The sequence below is a fragment of the Diceros bicornis genome, chromosome 11 (assembly GCF_020826845.1).
Source record: "Diceros bicornis minor isolate mBicDic1 chromosome 11, mDicBic1.mat.cur, whole genome shotgun sequence".
Classification (NCBI taxonomy): Eukaryota; Metazoa; Chordata; class Mammalia; order Perissodactyla; family Rhinocerotidae; genus Diceros; species Diceros bicornis.
In genome coordinates, this window is record NC_080750.1 from 12784349 (window position 1) to 12804320 (window position 19972).

Genomic DNA, 19972 nt, shown 5'->3' on the forward strand with positions numbered 1-19972 from the left:
ATCTGTTGCCAATCTTCCCTTTTTTTTTTTTTTCTCCCCAAAGCCCCTGTACACGGTTGTATATGCTAGTTGTAAGTCATTCGAGTTCTTCTCTATGAGCTGCCACCACAGCGTGGCAACCGACAGACAGGCGGTGTGGTTCCAGGACTGGCAAGCCAACCCGGGCCGCCGAGGCAGCAAGCCCCAAACTTTAACCATCAGCCCATCAGGACTGGCTCTTGTTTTGGTTCTTTAGAAGCAATATTTTGACAACTAATGTCCTTGGGCAAGGAAATAATTGGCTTGTTTAATTCTTCAACGACTTCGTAGGGTGGATCTAACAATTACATGCGATGCCTGGAAAATGAATTATGGTGGAGTTTAACCGAGTTAACATTAAAAATATACATCACTGAGGGGACACTTAGGGTTGTACAGATAGGAGAGAGGATGGCGTAGTGATTAAGCACTAGAGTCAAGAGGAGCTGTGTTTGCATCCTACCTTATCACTTACTGGTACATGACTCTGAACTAGTTGCTGGCCACGCTAAACCTCGGTTCCTTCATAAAACAAACGACAGGCGCAATGATGGTACTTATCTCCTGGAATTGCTGTTTATTAAATTATAATGAATATACAATACATAATGCTGTGCCCAGCACATAGTAAGCACTCAAGAAATGTGAGCCATTATTATTTACACCTACCAAAAGTTTCTGTAATAGTGTATGCTGACTATATTTCAGAGTCTTGTTGTCTCTTTAATTTCTTATTTCCTATCCATTGCTCTTTGCAGAAGGATCATGTTTAAAAAATATACAAACAACGCAAAGAATTATGATAAAAGCTGTTTTACTATACATCAGTGTAGGTTCCAAAGATCAATATACTATTACTATAAGAGAATATTGATAGAAATAAATCACCCATGACATAAAATCCTTTGCAAATGTCCCCAAATCAAGATGAGTTAAAGCAAGAAAAAAAGAAATTCTGAAAACAAACTACACAATTGAAAAAATAAAAGGACTTGAGTTAATAACTATTGGAACCAGATTTTAACCACTCTTTAGTATATCTTGCACACGACTTTATGTTTATCTCATGCAGGAGACATTGAAACATGTTACTTGGGACAAGAAAGTAAGATGTGTTATTCATATCTATTGATAAAGGTGTTAGAAACCAAGACATGACAACCCTTGCTATACAGGTTTTAAAAAGCAAGATGATGTGCCCCAAATTGCTCTACACAGTTATCTTCCAAAGTTCCGTGACATACTGACTTCAAAACTAGGATGCTACATATATGGAATAAAAATAGTCAACAATTTGTCCCTGAAAAGTTTCTCTCATAGCTAGTTCGAAAGCAGCTATTTGACTGAATAGCTTAACACTTTTTAAAAACACTGTTAGGAAAATACCTGGAAAAAGCAAGATGTGTCCATTGTAGGGCATTGTAGACAAAGGTATGTTGGGATCATGTGGTCATCTATCAAGATAACCAGAGGCAGAGGGCGCACGAAACAACTTCCATCCAGAAAGTTCCCTATATAAAATATTAGAAGTAGGCCAGATGCCATAAGCTTAAAAATATGTATTCTGCTGTAGTGTATATGGTTTTATTTTCTCTGTGAGACCTGACTTCAAAGGTTCAGAAAGAAAGGTAAGACATCAGGCAAGAACAGCACTTTCCTGCCAAATAGGGCTCAAGTTGTGCTGTGTGGTGAGCACCAGTGCTATTTTGAATACAGCTGACAGATGATCAGGAGAGGTCGCTGACTTTCTCGTTCTTTCTGTGACCCAGTTTTAGAAATCTGCCACCCAAAAAGAAGAGAAAAGCTCTCAAAAGATTCCACACTCTGGCGCTCAGGTCCTGGATTAGCCTCCAGTTCCTCTGTGAGCCCTGCATGTCCTTCACTCACTCTCCGTTGCGTTCTAACGATAAAATTAAAGCAGTAATTGGTTATTCCTTTTACCTTCTTTAAGCTTTATCAGAATTGGTACAATGCATTTTATGTCTTCATTAATATTGTTGGAGATTGCAAAATCCTGGAAAGCTACACTGAAGAATGTTAGTCTCTTTATAATCTCACTCTAACGTTTCAAATCCCTTATAAAATAATTTAGTGTGTTCTCTTTTCTAAATGTCTTATATAAAGTGCTGAGAGAATGCCATCAGTATTTTAAGAATGAAATCAATCAAAGGCTTCCTATTTTTCTGTAAAGATCAGTATGGTTAAAAGAAATACATTCAGGCTAGGACTTTTGGGTCAGGCACTTTGAGTTGACCAATTTTTCACTGAATTGATTAGTTGTCTTGCTTTTGTGAAGCTATAGCTAAAATTTTTGACCAAAGACTCTTCTTAATCTCTGTTCTATCAAGATGCATATTTTGCTGGTGTGTCAGGTTTTACAAGAGCTCACATTTTGGCTTCAAGTCAGTTTAATTCATCTTTAAGCAGACTGACTGAATTCTGTAAACTTCAGAGTCTCTGGTGATAAACTGCTCTGTCGTCTCTGTATTATCTCCCTTACAGCCAGATGGGGAAGACGGTTTACATCAGGCACAATGTATATTTGAACAATAAGATCACAAGCAGAGTTACATTACCTTTTATGGGCAGCGAGACATGTAATGTGTTGCAGCAAATGGGACACAGCTCTGTTTTTATGCCTGGATGTGTATACGATAGCATTTTCTAAGCATGTTCGTGTCAACAACATGAGCCTTATTTACAGCAGCATTTCCTCTTGAAGTGTAGAGGAGGAAGATGACCTTCAGTTCCAGTCCTCTTAAGTTTGATTAAAGCCACCTGAAATAAGTTTATTGCTTCCGACTCTACCCTTTATCCTCTGTCCTCTTCAGCTCTCTTCCTCTCCTGTAAGGGCAGAATCAGTATCATATTAATAAGGCCTGGCCCAGAAGAAGTAATCCTCACCCTTCTGCTTTAGGATCTGGTCCCTTGTTAAAAGGCAATTTTGAACTGTATGGAAAATTAAAACAATAACGAAAACAACTTACAGGAATGGAACAGTTTAATTCTTTCACATGGGATATGTTTTAAGTTCTGATACCAAGTGCTCCCATGGCACTGTATATATATAGAATTTTAGAAGGACAATGGAGCTCAGGAATCGGCATGATTTGAATGATAATGAGAGACTAGATACTATTATCACCATAGTCTAATTTGCTTTTTGTTTAATGTCGCCCTAGTATTGGGGATTTGATTAATGTTTGGTATTTCCAGCAACACATAAAGAATTTTAAATGTTCGTAGTGGTCCAAAGGGACACCTCTTTTCCTAGTTAACTCCTCTGTACAATGTGTTTAAAGAGGTTCAAAGTGGCTGGTTTTGAGCTCTGTCTTGTTAATATTTCCAACTGTGGTTTATGGAGATGGAATTTTTTTTTTTTTTTTTTTTTTTTGGTGAGGAAGATTGTCCCTGACCTAACATCTGTTGCCAATTTTCCTCTTTTTGCTTGAGAAAGATTCGCCCTGAGCTAACACCTGTGCCAATCTTCATCCGTTTTGGATGTGGGTCACTGCCACAGCATGGCCGTCAATGGGTGGTATAGATATGCACCCAGGAACTGAACCTGTGAATGCGGGCCGCCAAAGCAGAGCATGTCAAACTCAACCACTGTGCCATAGGGCTGGCCCCAAGATGGAATTTTTAAAGTTCGTTGATTGCACTAATATGATCCAGGTTGTTAAGATCTTGGTTCATAGGAACAGAATTAAGAACAAATTAATCAAGTACAGGATAAAAATCAGCAGTAGGAATAAAAGGTAAATTTTCTCAAGGAAGAAAAGAAGCAGTTAGAACGTAAGATGCTTGAGAGCCACGTTTTACCAGTGAGTCTCACACTTGAGAAAGCATCACAGTCACCTGGTGGGCTTGTTAAACAAAGATCACTGTCCCTACCCCCCAAATTTCTGGTTCAGTAGGTCTGGGGTAAGGTCTGATTATTTGCATTTCTAATAAGTTCTAAGGACCACACTTTGAGAACTACTGTTCTACCAAAACAGGCCCTCCTGGGATCAGAGGGCAAACTGCTCTCCTGCTGGTGTTCTTAACCCCAGGTGACGTCCTGCTGTTGACCCCAAAATGAAAAGGGGGGTTTCTCCCTTCAAATACCATGTTCCTGGAGTTACGATCGTTGCCCACTTTCTCTTTTTATTCCAGAAGTACTTTCTCCAACACATCTATCCCCTAACTGTACATGGGGAATCCATATAAATATATGTTTTTATTACAGTGTGAAAGAATTGATGTATGTCAATTTACAGTTAAGTAAATTACAAACACACCGTGTCATGTTACTTGGTTAGCTTGTCACAGGCTGGAAGCATGGAATAAGAACTTAGACTTGCTCTTCTCTGGTGAGTAGTGAAGGATCTTTCTTGATCTAACCCACTGGAGAGTTTTAAAATACCAAAGCCTGGGTCCCACCTCAGACAAATTACATAAAAGTCTCCGAATGGGGCCTTGGTAATTAAAAGCCTTCCACACAGTTCTGATGTGCAGCCAGGGTAAGCACCATTGGTGACCCTAACCATGTATTCTCACTGGTTATCAATGGGGTGCTAGTTCCCCCATGGGGGTGAAAATTAGTTCTTGGGGGGCAAAAAAGTATCTTAGCTATTGTAATAGTTTGTGGTCCCCCATAAACAGATGTACAGTATAGTTGTAGTCTTAACATTTCATGGGGATGGGGCAGATTAAGGAAAAAATCTCCTTAGGAAGTGACCATGAAAAAAATGTTGAGAAATACTGCTCTAATTCTGGGATATTGCTGTTAGTTTTCAGTAATCCAACTTCCTTCTAAAATGCAATGCAAATCTAGTTGAGCACTCTTGCAGATATTGGTAGGGAAAAGTAGCATTTTTTTTTAATTTTATTTATTTACTTTTCCCCCAAAGCCCCAGTAGATAGTTGTATGTCATAGCTGCACATCCTTCTAGCTGCTGTATGTGGGACGCGGCCTCAGCATGGCCGGACAAGCGGTGCGTCGGTGCGCGCCCGGGATCTGAACCCCAGGCCGCCAGTAGCGGAGCCGAGCACTTAACTGCTAAGCCACGGGGCCGGCCCCAAAAGTAGCATTTTTAAATTCTATTACATGTTGATCACCTACCTCGGTGCTTTTACTTATATTATTGAGTTAATCCTCATTACCCTGTATTTTTCCTTTAGAATATACATCAAAATTATAATTAGTTTTGCTTGATTCTGGCTTCAACTCCATTTTCAAAATATTTTATAATGAGAATAACCACTGTCTTCATGAGGCTTGCAGAAAAATTCCATTTGAAGCTGTAAGGCAACCAGGTGGCTTCGGATTGCTTTCACTGTAAGCCATTATCAAATGCATGTAATCCACTTTGGAAAATATCACATTCCATTAAAAGAAATCTATTAAAAGAAAACAACCTTCATATCTTCATCTCAATAGTGTTATTTGTCTAAAGAATCCTAGAAAATTATCATTTCATTAATTTGTAATAACCCAGTTTTCGAGTATAACTTGCCACAAAAAAAGCAGTATGTTAAAATATCTATGGTTGCATGTGCTTTTTGCTATTTGCAAGGGTACAGGTTTGTTTTGAAATGTACTCAGGATTTTGTTTTTATTCAGGTGTGGTGAGGCCAACAGCTCAGGAGACAATGCCATTGAAAAAATAGTTTGTTACTCACGGTTCCCAAGAGGAGGGGACGTGCCACACCACGCAAGGCCACAGGGGAAGAACCAGAGTTGGTGAGCAGGCGGAGAGAGAGGGGAGAGAGTGGGCAAAGCCTTTACTGCAATTTTCAAGGGAAGGAATGGGCAAGGCAAGGTGAGCAGGTTTAGGATTGGATAGTTTGAATAAATTTGGAGGGCTCTGAATTATCAGGGTGGTCCCTAGCTGTCTGGTACCTGGCCCCGAGATGATTAGGGCAAAGGAATATTGCCTCCTGGAGTGCCAGATAGAGGAGGCAGGTGGGGTATGGACTCCGGATTGGTTGGTTTGTGTATCAAAGGTGTGCTCAAGTGCTAAGTAAATTATCTCAAGGAATTAGCTAACCCTGGGAGAGGCAGTTGTTCCCCAGGCAGTGCATGGGGATGTCAGAGCATCAAGAGTGCAGAAAATAAGAAAATACAGTTAATGTAGTTAAATATAAGTAATACAGGGTTGTGTCCCAGAAGGTCAGAGCCATAAAATAAATTGGTTGTGGAAAAGGAGAAAGATATTCAAGTGTGAAAATAACGTAACCAGACTCTGTTAAGTCTGGTCCATTTCTATACAAGTAGAAAGTTTTACCCAAGTGTAAAGTTATTCAAGTCTTCATGCTATTGTGTACATAAATCAAGAAAAGTCACCTGTCCTAAACAGTGAGACATTTTGGGAAGAGGCAGAGGGAGGATTTGATTGATATGATGGCCTGGTTAATTCTATCTCCTGTCTTATTTCTCTGCGTACTTAGTTTGTGCAGACACAGTGTGTAAGGAGGGAAGGTCAGAGCAGACACTTTCTGTTATGAGACAATATCAGTACACGAAGAGACAGCAAGTTTGTTGGGACCCAAGGGTGAAAATGTATAGCTTCAAAATAGGACCGGGAGTTTTATTATTGCTGTAGTTGTTATTTTTACTGTTCAACAAAAAGAAGGCAGCATTGTATCTTGAAAAGAAACTGGATGGTACAGCAAAGTAGGCCAGGGCTGAAACACTTATTCAGCTATTTACCAACTGTATAACCTTGGGCTACATATGTTATTTCTCCAAACATGAGTTTTTTCATCATAAAATGCAAATTATACCAATTCTTGAGATTGGAAACAATTGAGAAATAAAACATAGGAAACAGATGAAATTTAAATATAAATTTTTAAAAAAATTAAATTAAGCTGAATTTGAGGTTGTGGCCAAGATGTGCAACCATAATGAGCTTCTTAGTATTTCACCCCAGAATTAAACTTCCCTGCCCAGTCGCAGGCAAAGCCAGAGAGAGCCTACTCTTCTAAACTGATCACATGGACTAACTGAGAATACGTCCCGAGTAGGGTCTCTTGAGGGGGGAAGACCCAGAAGGGGCTGACTTGAGCTAGTCTTGCTCAGTCCCTCCTCCAGTCTCAACAATCAGGCAAGGCACTCATCCTCCTCCTTGAGGAGTGAGGAGCGGTAAAGAGGAGACCATAGGCCCTCACCTCCCCCGCCCTGGAAAAATTAGAAGTGGGGACTGGAAATCCCCCTACACTACTTGGAGGATTGTTATGAAGATAGATTACAGATAAGACGTGCAAGATGCCTAGCTGGAGCAGTAGGCAATTTAAATTGAAAGAGAGAGAAAAATTCATCAGGACTTCATTTACCACATATAGATTGTTCCTTCTCCTGATATTGAAATTTAGTGAAATAGCTCTTTTTTAATCTTTTTTTTCTTATATAACATCTAAAACTAAACTTTTTAGTTTATGAAAAAAGGGGATATTCTGTCTGAATCCAAGTTACTTGTAATTATGTATTCTGAATTAACTCTGATTTTATTTATTTATTTATTTATTTTTATTTTTTATTTTTTTGTTTATTGCAGTAACATTGGTTTATAACATTGTATAAATTTCAGGTGTACATCATTATACTTCTATTTCTGCATAGATTACATCATGTTCACCACCCAAATACTAATTACAACCCATCACCACACACATGTGCCGAATTATCCCTTTTGCCCTCCTCCCTCCCCCCTTCCCCTCTGGTAACCACCAATCCAATCTCTGTCTCTATGTGTTTATTTATTGTTGTTACTATCTACTACTTAATGAAGGAAATCATACGGTATTTGACCTTCTCCCTCTGACTTATTTCACTTTGCATAATACCATCAATGTCCATCCATGTTATCACAAATGGCTGGATTTCATCGTTTCTTATGGCTGAGTAGTATTCCATTGTGTATATGTACCACATCTTCTATGATTCTCAAATTCCATTTCAGTAAGACTGCAGATTGGTGAAAATGCCAGAAGGAATACAATAGCAATCTGTGAACATGAGTATTAAATCTTAGTATTCCATTGTTCCCTGTGGTATCTTAGTTGATCATATTAGATGGTAGATATTTAATTCATCTTTTCAGGTAGGACAATTTAGCACATTCTTCATTATTAAATGTGCAGGTCAGCAAATGAGAATTTGAGATCTTTCAGCAATGATACTAAAATATACTATTTTTCAAGTGCTTTTTGTGTCAGGCACTATGTCAGGTGGTTTATAAAGCTTTGTTTCTAATTATATAGCAACACTGGAAGGAATTATAATTATCACAATTTTATTAAGGAGAAAACTGAAGCTCAGAGAGGTTGAGTAATTTTCCCAAAATTATACATATTGAAAGGACTAAAGTCAGGATTCTAACCCAGAATCCTGCAAAGCCCACATTCTTTCCTTTAAATATGTCCCTCTGTCTCCCCCTGGGAAGACTCTAATATGAAAAGAAAGAAAACAAGGTTGTAGTTCCATTAGCATAACTAACAGAAGTGACCTTGGAACTTCATTTAATGGAAGTATGATGAGGAATAGGAAGACACCCCTTTTTTAACCCTCACACATGAGTTTAAACACATTATTCATTTTCAGCTAAAATATTTGGTTGATTCATCTTGACTACGATGAGAGTTCAAAGAAATATGAAACAATTTTTCCTGTATTGATTCTAATTTGAAGCTTTTAATGGGCACACCCTGTATTTCTCCTTGCATAGGATTCATCACACTTAGGACAGGACAGGTGCTAATTAAATATTTAATTGACTATTTGAATGCACTAAGTAATAACTAAAGGCATAGGGTTCTCAGAAATGAGTGGTAGACGGTATCAACTTCAGGCAAGAAAAGGAGTGACTCTGCAACTTTCTCCAACTGCAGCCATTTCTTTTGAAAATTAAAATTTGCTCATAATTGTGTACACCATGAGGCTTTCAACCTTTGTACCATGTAGAATATCTGTTGTTGTACTTTCATAATTTACATGTATAACTGCAAAATCACCATGCTTGTTATAGATTCCTAGGAATTAATGTAGACTGCCAAGGATCACCAGAGTGAAGAACATAAGCCAGCATGAAATTGAGTATTGATGGGCTCCAAGGAGAATCAGGGATACTAGTTTCCCTTGGTCCTCTCCAGTGACTTTTTCTCTAACAAAACTGGACTCCTCCGGGTTTGGTAAGGAATAGATCAGAACGCAAAAAGGTTGAGCACTCCTCCCCTCTCCCCTCATCCCTCCCAGAGAGCCAGGATTCCCCCCCAGGGGCTTGTCCATCTCTACCCTCCTGACACAGCCCACATCTGTCTACAGGTGTTTACTGCTCTATCCCCAGATTCTGCACCTAATCTCTCCTTAACATTACCAATTACTTATGCTCTTCTTCCCATATAGGTTTTACTGTTTCATATTATGAAAACACCATTTTATTTCAGTTTTTTAAAAGATTTAAATATATAGATTTTCATGTAATCTTATTTTGCAGTCTGCATATATCTTTAAAACAAAAAAAGATGTTTTAAAAACTGACAATTTGCCCACAGATGTGCCTTAAATGTCTTCATTATTCAGCAGTGGGGATTTTCCTACATTTTTTCCCTCTCTCTTTTTTCTTTTTTAACTTCAGGAAGATTGTTCATGGGGAAAGTCTTAGAACCTATTTCCAAACTGAACACAAATTGTTATACAAAGCACCCTTTCATCTAGACTCATCATTGCCATCTAGGGAATATGTATGTCTCACGTGTGAAAGGATGTTCAGCTAAAAATGGGCATTTCTATTTTGATCAAAGTCTTCACTGAAAATGAGTGTGCTGCTCATCTCTGTGTCTTAGAAGAACACTCGTATGCAGTCAGGAAGAGAAGAATGAGAAGCTAAAGTAACATAACTCAGCATAATTCAGACATAAAACTGAGCTAGAGGGAAACACATATATAGTCTTGAAATTGATGGTATTTCTATACTCTCCAAATTAACTAGTTAGTTGATGAACTATTGCAAAGGGTTCCTGGACCCAATTCCGATGGTGTAAGGCTTCCTCACACTAACAAGCAGTTCTCGCACGCCAGCAGGGTGTCCAAGAATTCAACTCAATTCTGACACTCTCTGTCTGGAGATAGAATCAGATTCCACAGGTTAGGTCTCAGTCCCACAAGACTGCCCCCCACTTCAGACACAGTTCCCAGGTTGTTACCTGTACTTCTGGCCAACTGGCTATAAATCAGAGGTTCCCACGATCCCCTCCCCAGGTTTGATTAATTTGCTAGAACTCAAGGAAACACTTGCTTACATTTACCAGTCTATTAAAGAATATGATAAAGGATACAGATGAACATCCAGATGGAAGAGATGCAGAGGGCAAGGTATGAGGGAAGGGGCGTGGAGCTTCCGTGCCCTCTCCGGAAGCACCACTCTCTCTCCCAGCACCTCCATATGTTCACCAACCTGGAAGCTCTCTGACAAAAAAGACTGACAAGCCGTCCTTTGGGTTTTTAGGGAGGCTTCATACGTACTCATGACTGACTAAATCATTGGCCCTTGGCAATTGATTCGACATCCAGCCCCTCCCCCCTCCCAGGAGGTTAGGGGGTGGAACTGAAAGTTCCAACCCTCTAATCACATGGTTGGCTCTATTGGGAACCAGCTCCCACCCTTGGGTGGAGTCCAAAAGTCACCTTCATTAACACAAACAAGAAATTCCAGGGGTTTTAGGAGTTGTGAGCCAGGAACTGTGGACAAAGACCACATGTATCTGAGAAATATATTTCAGTCATATGAATGACCAAATATATGTGTTTCTTATAAATCACAATATCACAATTATCCTTCCAGATATAAATATAGATATACATGTATGTATGTGTATAAATTGGTATACACTGGGAAATACGTCACGAAGAATAATAGCTAAGACTTACAAAGTACTTACTATGTGCCTGGCACCGTCTAAGTACCTTACACACATTAACTCATTTAATCCTTACAATAAGTTATGAGGGAAGTATAATATCCTCATTTTCACTTGAGGAAACTGAGGTACAATAAAATATATTGCCCAAGATCACACAGGTACTGATAACTTGACCCCAGACAGTCTGGTTATAGACATCATGCTCTTTGCCACCATGCCAATCTGCTTCTGTCCTCAGAGAAGGCACAACATGATGGGAAGTTTTAATATTCACATGTGGGAAGTTAAATGATAACTCAGTTCCACAACATGAAACGCCCCACAATAGTGTGTGTTTAGATGGTGCTTAGGCTCAGAGGCAGTGATAGGTGCAGATTTAGAGGATGTGTTTCCCTTGCCGATTTTACTGGGGACTGAGGTAACCAGGGGAAGCTTCTTAGGAAGAGAAGAATTGAATTGGGCCTTCTTAAGTATAAGAATTGGATGAGAGAAGAAGAGAATAGTGGGCATTCTAGGAGGTAGGAATGAGCCAATATTCAGAGATCAAAATGCACCAAGTGTTATTATAGGGGAGCAGTGGGAAGATCAGTCTGCCCAAAGCAACAGATTCAAGTAGAGAAAAATAGGAGATGTATTTAGAAAGGTTGCTTAAATTCAGATGTTACAAGGATGTGACTATCAGGCAAAGAATTTGGACTTCATTTGATAGATAAAGCAGAGTTGTCTTAGGTCAAGAACAGGAGTGGGAAAGTGAAAAAAGTGTTTGGGGAATACTAATCTGGCAACCATGTGTGAGAGGATTAGAAGGGATGACAAAAAGGAAGTGGGCCTTACTCAGAAGTTTGTGCATTTTTCAAGATGAAGGCCTGGAATTCAAAGATATATGTTAAATAAATAAAAAGGAAAGCATAAATATGTAAATATTACTAAGGAAATATCAGTAGGAATTGTTTGAATGGTGAAGGAAACCTAAGGGAAAACATCAAAGATGATTTCAAAGGTTTTTAAACCTGAGTAGGACATAGTAAGATGGAATCCAAATGAAAAGTAGGTACAAACTGGAAGTGAGGTGAGAGTGTGGGGATTTGAAGCACAGATTTAGAAGCCATCTCCACAGATGGGGACTGATTTTGAAGAGAGACTGGGAAATTGGTATAATCTTAGGTAATGTCCATGTGTGAGGAATAGGAAGTGAAGAAAAACTCATGAAGGAAACTGTGAAGACGCGGTCATAAAAGTAGAGGCTGTGGAGAACCAGGATAGTGTAAGCTCCATGGAAGTCAAGGAAGGAGGTGGTTTCAAGAAGTGAATTGTGGTCAACAGCTCCAAGAGTCACAGGGAGGAAAAGGAGAATGAGAACATAGAAAAAGTCATTGGATCTGCACACTCACATTAGACAGCATATACATAAGTACCAACTACATTTTTTTAACTTGTAATTATTTTTATTTTGTCCAAGTCAAAATTACTCCTTATTGGGTAAATCAGTTCTCACTCAGTCAGCCAGGCAGTCAATAATGCTTATTGAGCACTCATATTTGGCACACAACAGGAGGGAAGCATGGTGGGAGCGGTGGAGACAAGTGTAACTCACGGTAAAACAAAATGGTTTCTGAACTGTAGAGCGTGGGTGATCTTAGCTCTAATTTCCTTTTCCTTAGGCACACGGAGAATAGATGCAAGAAGGTGACATGGTGATAAGAAGCCTATGGACTCACTCGCACAGTAGATCCCAAGAGTGCCCTGGCAAATCTCATCCACATAATGGATCTTTGAAACTGGGGTCTTTATTTGGAAAAGCCATTCCCCACAAACACAAGAGGTTCTTCCCAAGGGAAGTTCACTGTGATCTTCCACGGCAGGGACCTCTTGGATGCTTCTGATATGAAAGGCTCTTGAGATTAGTGAAGAGAAGAAGTAGGCTGGGGTCTGTCAACACACCCACCAATGCAATCAGGGGCCGTGTTTCCCATCCCTCTGGCCTTTGGTCTGTATGACCTAGAATGTAAGAGTATGTGCTTGGGAGTCAGATCTGGATCCAAACCCCAGCTCCTCCATTTCTCAGAACTGTGATTTGGAAAGCCATTTAATCCTTCTGGACCTTATTTGTGTCATCTGTGAAGATGGAAGTACTAACCCTATATCAAAGATTATTGTTAAATGCTCTGTTCACGTGACACACTAAATACGTGGTAGCTACTCTAATTATTATTTAAGGAGGTCTAGTGGAAAGAATGGTGATTATCCTAGTTGATTATGAGGCCTGAGTAGGGTCAGACAGTCTCCATCCTGATTCCTTTTACTACATAATAAAATGACTTGCATCTTTAAACTCTTTCAAAGCCCTTCCATGTCCACTAATACATGTTATCCTCACAACAAACCTATTAATGAACCAATGTATTCATTATTACTCCTATTTTTCAGATGGAGAGAGAGGGCCTCAGAAAGGGGCAAGGACTTGTTTCTATCACAAAATGAGAAGGGCACAAAGCCTGAACTGGAACCCAGGGCTGGCTGCTCACTCCCGTCAGAGCCTGATGGGAAAAGCCAAGAATCTGCTGCCGCTTTTCTTGCCAAAATACCCCTCCACTTATGTAGGGAACACAATGCGGAGATGAGCTAATTCTCTAGTCATATCAAAGAGCTGCTTGTGGAACTTTCGACTCTTGGCAATTCGTGTGTCATTTCTTAGCCTCAGCAATTCTTTCATACTCTTTCTGCTTTAACTTTTATTTTTCAAGGCACGTTTCAATTTACTCTTAACATTCTTGCATAGTGGGCATTGTTTTCATCCTTTTCACATCTCAAAAAAATATATGGTTTGTTATGTTCCATTCATCCACATTACCATCTAAATACTTACTCAAATCAGAATATTGGTTTGGATATATACAGTGTGTGGATGGTGGTGGGGGGTGGTGGTTAACATGAGGAAAGTGCAAGTGAAATTTAATCTCAAAGATTTTGAGACATGTCATATTACTTTAAATCTTAGGATTTTAAGTGTAAAATGTGCTTTTCTTCAACTTTGTACACCAAGTTAATTAATTGACTGGTCCATTATTTAATACATCTTGTTCTTCCTTGGGAGGCCGACAGCCCTAGACAAGCAAGTCTCAGTCTTACATAATTTTGTTTCCCCCTGAGGACCTTGGGGCAGGTAGGAGTGAGGGTGGAAAATGGCGGAGAGAGGGTCGAAAGTACAAGACTACAATTTCTGAGTCTATCTCCAGGGGTGGAGATGAGGATCCCAAATGGCTCCACCCTACAACTCGTCCACAGTTGTGTGAGCAGAGGGAAACTATAGAAAGTTCTTCACACCTCCTCCTGCAGTCTTCAACCATCTCAGGAAACAGGCTGCTTCAATCATCATTTCCCTTCTAGAAGAAAGATGACTTCATGAGAAGAAAAGTTGAAATTTTCCCTTAAGTTGCTCCCTGTAGAGTTTTTGAGGACTAAGCCCTTGAGTGCTCTGCCAGCCACTAAGGGAGCCACACCTGAAAAAAAAAAAAAAGGAAAAAAGACCCGTGTTCCTGCATTCTGAGGTCATACATTCAATTTTATTTTATTTAAAATGTGTTTCTCCAAGTTATCAATTTTTATGTTGTAAGACAGATAACATTTTGACCCTACATGACATATTTCTATTCAAAGGACTTTAGGATATGTTTGCTCATCAGTAAGTAAAACTGAAATGTATTGACTATTAAGTTATTGGTAACACTGAATCCCTTACTTTTATGAAAAGATAATGAGTATATTTTCCCGAGGAGCGAAGAATTAATTGCATCACCCAGATATATTTCCTGTTACCATATCAAGACATCAGAGGAATGCAGTTCCTCAAATCATCAGTCCCCATCCCTTCACTTCACTGACCAATCACAGAGGTTTGAATCCTAAATTTAACTTTGGAAGTTTGCTGCAAATTCCAAAGAATTTGCTCAATAGGTTTCAAATGTTAGCCCTTTGTAGGCTTTGGAATGAAGAATTAAAGGAAGAATGATGGTTACTGTTATAGTAAAAACTTGGCACAAAATGAAACAGCTATTTTGCCCCCTCTCTGTCTTTTTCCATGTGCTCACCTAAAGCAATAAATGTGTGAGCGATTACCTCTGAGTTTTTCCAACAATCTCAAGGCAGTTTAGTGGCATGGACGAGTGCTTTTTAAGATCACTCTAAACATTCATTTCAGTTCAAGGAGCATCTTTTAAACTTACTCTGGGCCAAATCTGGTACAAAGAAACATGGGAGATGCAAGAGAAACGTGAACCCCAGGCCCTCTCTCGCTAGTTGTCTGTGACCACTGCATTTCCCAGCCATTCTTTCCTTGCTCCTCCTTCTCTACCAACTTCTGTATGTTGGAGTCTCCAAGGCTCTATCCTTGGAGTGTCAGCCTTTTTTCTTCCCTATCTACACTCTCTCCCTAGGTGTTGTGGATTGATTGGAGGTCCCCTAAGAGATATGTCCATGTTCTAATTCCCAGAACCTGTGAATGTTAACTTATTTCGGAAAAGGGGTCTTTGCAGATGTAATTAAGTTAAGGAATTTGAGATAAAGCGATCATCTTGGATTATTCAAGTGGGCTCTAAATCCAATGACTAATGTCCTTATAAAAGAAACACAGGGGAGATTTGACAGACAGAAGAGATGGAGGTGATGTGACCAAAGATGTAGAGCTTGGAGTGATATGGCCACAAGGCCACAAGTCAAGGATTGCTGACAGCCACCAGATGCTAGAAGAAGCGAGGAATGGATTCTCCCCTAGAGTCTCCAGAGGGAGTGCAGCCCCTATAGACATTTTGATTTTGGACTTCAGGCCTCCAGATTGTGAGAGAATAACTCTCAGTTGTATTAAGCCACCAGTTTGTAGTCACTTGTTACAACACCCACAGGAAACTAATAGACTACATAATCCTATCTAATCTGTCATCTTCAAATTCCATCTATAGACTTAGATCTCCAATCCTGACCTCTCCTCAGGGTACCACACTCATACATCTAACTGCCTACTTGACTCGCCACTTGGATATCTAATAGAGATCTCAAACTTAATATGGCTAAACAGAATTCTTGATTTCCAACCCCTGCACTCATAATCTGCTTCCAAGTCTTCCCCATCAATAAGTGGCACTGCCATGTCAGGCTCAGAGCTTAGGTCCAGCTGCTTTATGGTTCCAGCAAAGAACCTAAGCATCATTCTTGATTCTTTTCTTCCTCTCAACACCCTCCACCAAATTCCTAGATGAAGATGAATCCTCTTGATTACCTCCTTAGTCCATCGTCTCTGACTCGGGTTTTGTTGCAGCCTTCTAATTTCCTCCCTGCCTCTATTCTTCTCTCTGTCCACAAAAGCCAGCATAAACTTCCTACAGCATAATTCAGATCTTATCACTCTCTGCCTAAGATGTTCTAATGGCTTCCCATTATGCTTAGAATGATATCCAAATTTCTTACTTTGGCCTCTAACCGTGGTTCTCAGCTGGAGGCTGTTTTGCCCCCTCGCCCCCTCAAAGACATTTGGCAATTTCTGGAGACACTTTTTGATTGTCTCTACTAGGGAAACCCTACTGGCATCTAGTGGGTAGAGCCCAGGAATGCTGCTAAACACCCTACACTATACAGAATAGCTCCCCACAACAAAGAATTTTCCGGCCCAAAATGTCAACAGTGCCCAAGTTGAGAAACCTTGGCCTACAAAGTCCACATGAGCTGATATCTGACTTCTGTTGCCTCATTTCCTTCTACTCTTCCTCAAATACGCTAAGCTTGGGGCCTGCCCCGTGGTGTAGCAGTTAAGTGTGCACGCTCTGCTGCTGGTTGCCCGGGTTCCGATCCCAGGCGCGCACCGACGCACTGCTTGTCAGGCCATGCTGTGGCAGCGTCCCACATAAAGTGGAGGAAGATGGGCATGGATGTTAGCTCAGGGCTAAGTCTTCCTCAGCAAAAAGAGGAGGATTGGCATGGATGTTAGCTCAGGGCTGATGTTCATCACACACACAAAAAAAATACTAAGCTTGTCCACATCTCAGAGCCTTTGAATATGCTCTGTCTTTGGGTTGAAATATATTTTTACTAGACCCTGGCATCTCTGTGTCTTCATTATTCAGGTGTCAATTCAAATATTACCTCCTCAGAGGGACATTCCCCATCTAAAGTGGCCTCTACCATTCTACCCAGCTGCTCGATCACGTTAGTCTATTTTTACCTTCTTTTTCTATATTGCTCTAATTGGTACTTAAATTCATCTTATATTTTATGTGTTGATTGTTGGCTTCTTCCCTCTAAAATTGTAAGCTTCTCTAAGGTCTTTCCTGTTCACTGCTGTCTGCCTGCATCTACAACAGTACCTGGCACAGAGTAAGCGCTCAATAAATATTGGTCAAATCACTGACACACAAATGTAAAGCAATAAAGGATAATTAAATAACTCATAAAAGGTTTAGTGCCAAAAGTAATGCAGTGAGTCACCAGGAAGGCAGGTTTATTTCTATCCTTTGTCAATTTCTAGTATATGGCTCTTTAGGTATTACCTCCATGTAAGTCTTAACTCCACTGACAGAATAAGTAGCTGGGATGGATGTTCAGCCTACCTTGCTGGGGAAGATGTAATTTTTCCTTTGAATCTGTTGTCCTCAAGATAGAACAGGCTTTCAGGTAGTAGATGGCTGGTAACCAGTTGCCAATGTGGTTGTAGATTTCGAAGCATCCACAGGGAAGCAACGGATGAATCCCTGAGAGCAGGAGCCCACTGAGGGATTGCTTTGGGAGAGAAAAGCCAAGGATTTGCCCTGAGAGAACCTACTCTTAGGAAGAGAGAAGAAAGAAGAGTTGTCAAAGGAAATAGAGAAAACTGATTTAAAAAGTAATAGGAAAACAAAACAAAACCAAGTCTCTGAAGCCCCAAGTTATGGACGGAGTGAAAGAAGACAGCCACTTTATAAAGGAAGCATTGTTAATGCATTTTGGGAATTTGGTGCTTTTGTGTTGGGGGTACATGTCCCTTCTATTAATCAGTGAATAGCTGGATATTTTCTGACAAAGCAAAATAAACTTAGCTGTAAAGAAGTGCGTACGAACAGAGAAGATAATGAAAATATTCAGTTCTTACTTTCTAGGAATTTTAACCCTGCTGTGAAATTTCCATAATTGTAAAGGGTTTTGAGATAATCCTCAGACCCTAATTTTTCTAATATCTATTTTACTTATTAAGAAAAACTTTGATCATTTCTAATAGCTCCAAAGTGTTGGAAATAGAAGTCATTTTGTTTCCTTTCATCCTGTGTTGAGTGGTTGAGAAGTTGGCTAGAGAGATTGGCAAAATTAAGAACTGGCAAAAGCTTCTATCTGCCCCAAACTGAGTCAGTCCTGTTTCCATGTTTGGAAATGGTTTCTTGAGCTTATCCACATTATGTTGGCACGTCATATCTTTGGAGAATGACAGGCACTTTTCTCCCTACCACCCATCAGCCATGATCCTGGTCTTGGGGAATGCAAACTGTCTGTAACGACCAGAATCTGAGGGCAATTAAACTGAGGACCAAGTGAAATCATGGGTAGCCATTGTGTAAGAACTAACTACATTGCAACCACATATTATTAAGGTTGCCTTGTGGTGGTGTATTTTGTCCCATCCTATGAAGAGAGAAGGGAAGAAGAGGACATTTTTGAAAGTAGGGTAGAGAATGAGAGTTAAACACATCTGAGAATGAACTCAATTATTAGATTTGATTCTAAGAAAGAAGCACTTCCATAACACCTTTAGTGAGTGAGTACATTCTTGTGCGCAAAGTCAGATACTTTCCACAAGGCGTCCTAGGCAAATATCTGTCCTGTTAGATCATTACAGTGAGTATGCAGGCAGTAGTTTCTGTCCTATTTAAGCATGTTTTCATCTAGGAAAAACTAAACTGTCATCCTATACACAATTTCAAAAGTGGATTAATTCAAATTAGGGGCATATTTATACAGTCCACCAGACTAAGAAATCATTTTGCCTGACTTACTGATCTGTGTTTCAGTAATTGCTATTTCAATGCTTAATATATCTGCAATAATAGGGAAAACGTATGACATTTGGATTTGCATATATTTAGACCTGGTCTCGGAACTTATTTTTGTTTTGCATCTTTAATATTTTTTTAAACATCAGATTTTACTTATTTCTTCTATCAATTCATCAAATACATGGGGAAATGAAGATCAACTGACTTTTTTTTATTAGTATTATTAAATGTTGTTATGATTTATTCCATAGTCTGTAAAACCTTTATTGCAGGGGTATATCCCCAGACCATCTGATCTAACAACTTACATTAAGCTTTTTGCATAAAGGTCTGGAAAACCTGTTATTCATCTTTAAGTACTGCCTGGAGGCAAACTCACAGTAGCATAGAGGCCAGAGCTGTCCTGGGTACATTCTGTCCTTGAAATGTGAATACTCCTCATCAAGTACTGACCCGGTGATGCTTGGCTCTCACTGAGATGGGATTGCAGCCTGTTAGGATGTGCATGCCCTTTGCCTAAGTAGAGGACCGCCCGTGAAGACCATCCACCAGGCTTTTGACTCCACTTAACCTAATTCTAGAATATGGAGCAGGTGCCAAGGGAAGTTTTAGAAGGTAAGAGATAAGTTAGAGATGTGGAAAAAACATTACCTGAGGAAATCTTCAGTTTATATGTATTAGGGTTCCATTCTTATTCTTTCCCTTCATCCCTCCTTCCTTCCCTCCCTCCCTCTCTCCATCTCTATCTCTCTTCATTCCTCCTTCTCTCCTATTTGATTTTTTCACTAGTCTTAGGTAGTTCTTTTTTTTCCCCCTCCCCAAAGCCCCAGTACATAGTTGTATATTCTAGAACTGAATTCTTTTTTTTTTTTTTTGTGAGGAAGATGAGCCCTGAGCTAACATCCATGCTAAGCCTCCTCTTTTTGCTGAGGAAGACCAGCTCTGAGCTAACATCTGTTGCCAATCCTCCTCCTTTTTTTCCCCCAAAGCCCCAGTAGATAGTTGTATGTCATAGTTGCACAACCTTCTAGTTGCTGTAT

The 19972-nt window shown here is 39.8% G+C and overlaps 1 protein-coding gene and 1 long non-coding RNA gene across 2 annotated transcripts in view; one reads left to right on the forward strand and one right to left on the reverse strand.

The window, feature by feature from the left end:
• Positions 1-19972, forward strand: part of SYNPO2 (synaptopodin 2) — a 161531-nt gene that overhangs the window by 50473 nt on the left and 91086 nt on the right. The gene's annotated exons all lie outside the window — the stretch shown is intronic.
• LOC131411280 (uncharacterized) lies at positions 940-6789 on the reverse strand. The gene is made up of 3 exons (XR_009221532.1): positions 6713-6789; positions 2595-2862; positions 940-1918 (listed from the first exon to the last, which is right to left on the reverse strand). It is a non-coding gene; the product is annotated as an uncharacterized LOC131411280 (long non-coding RNA).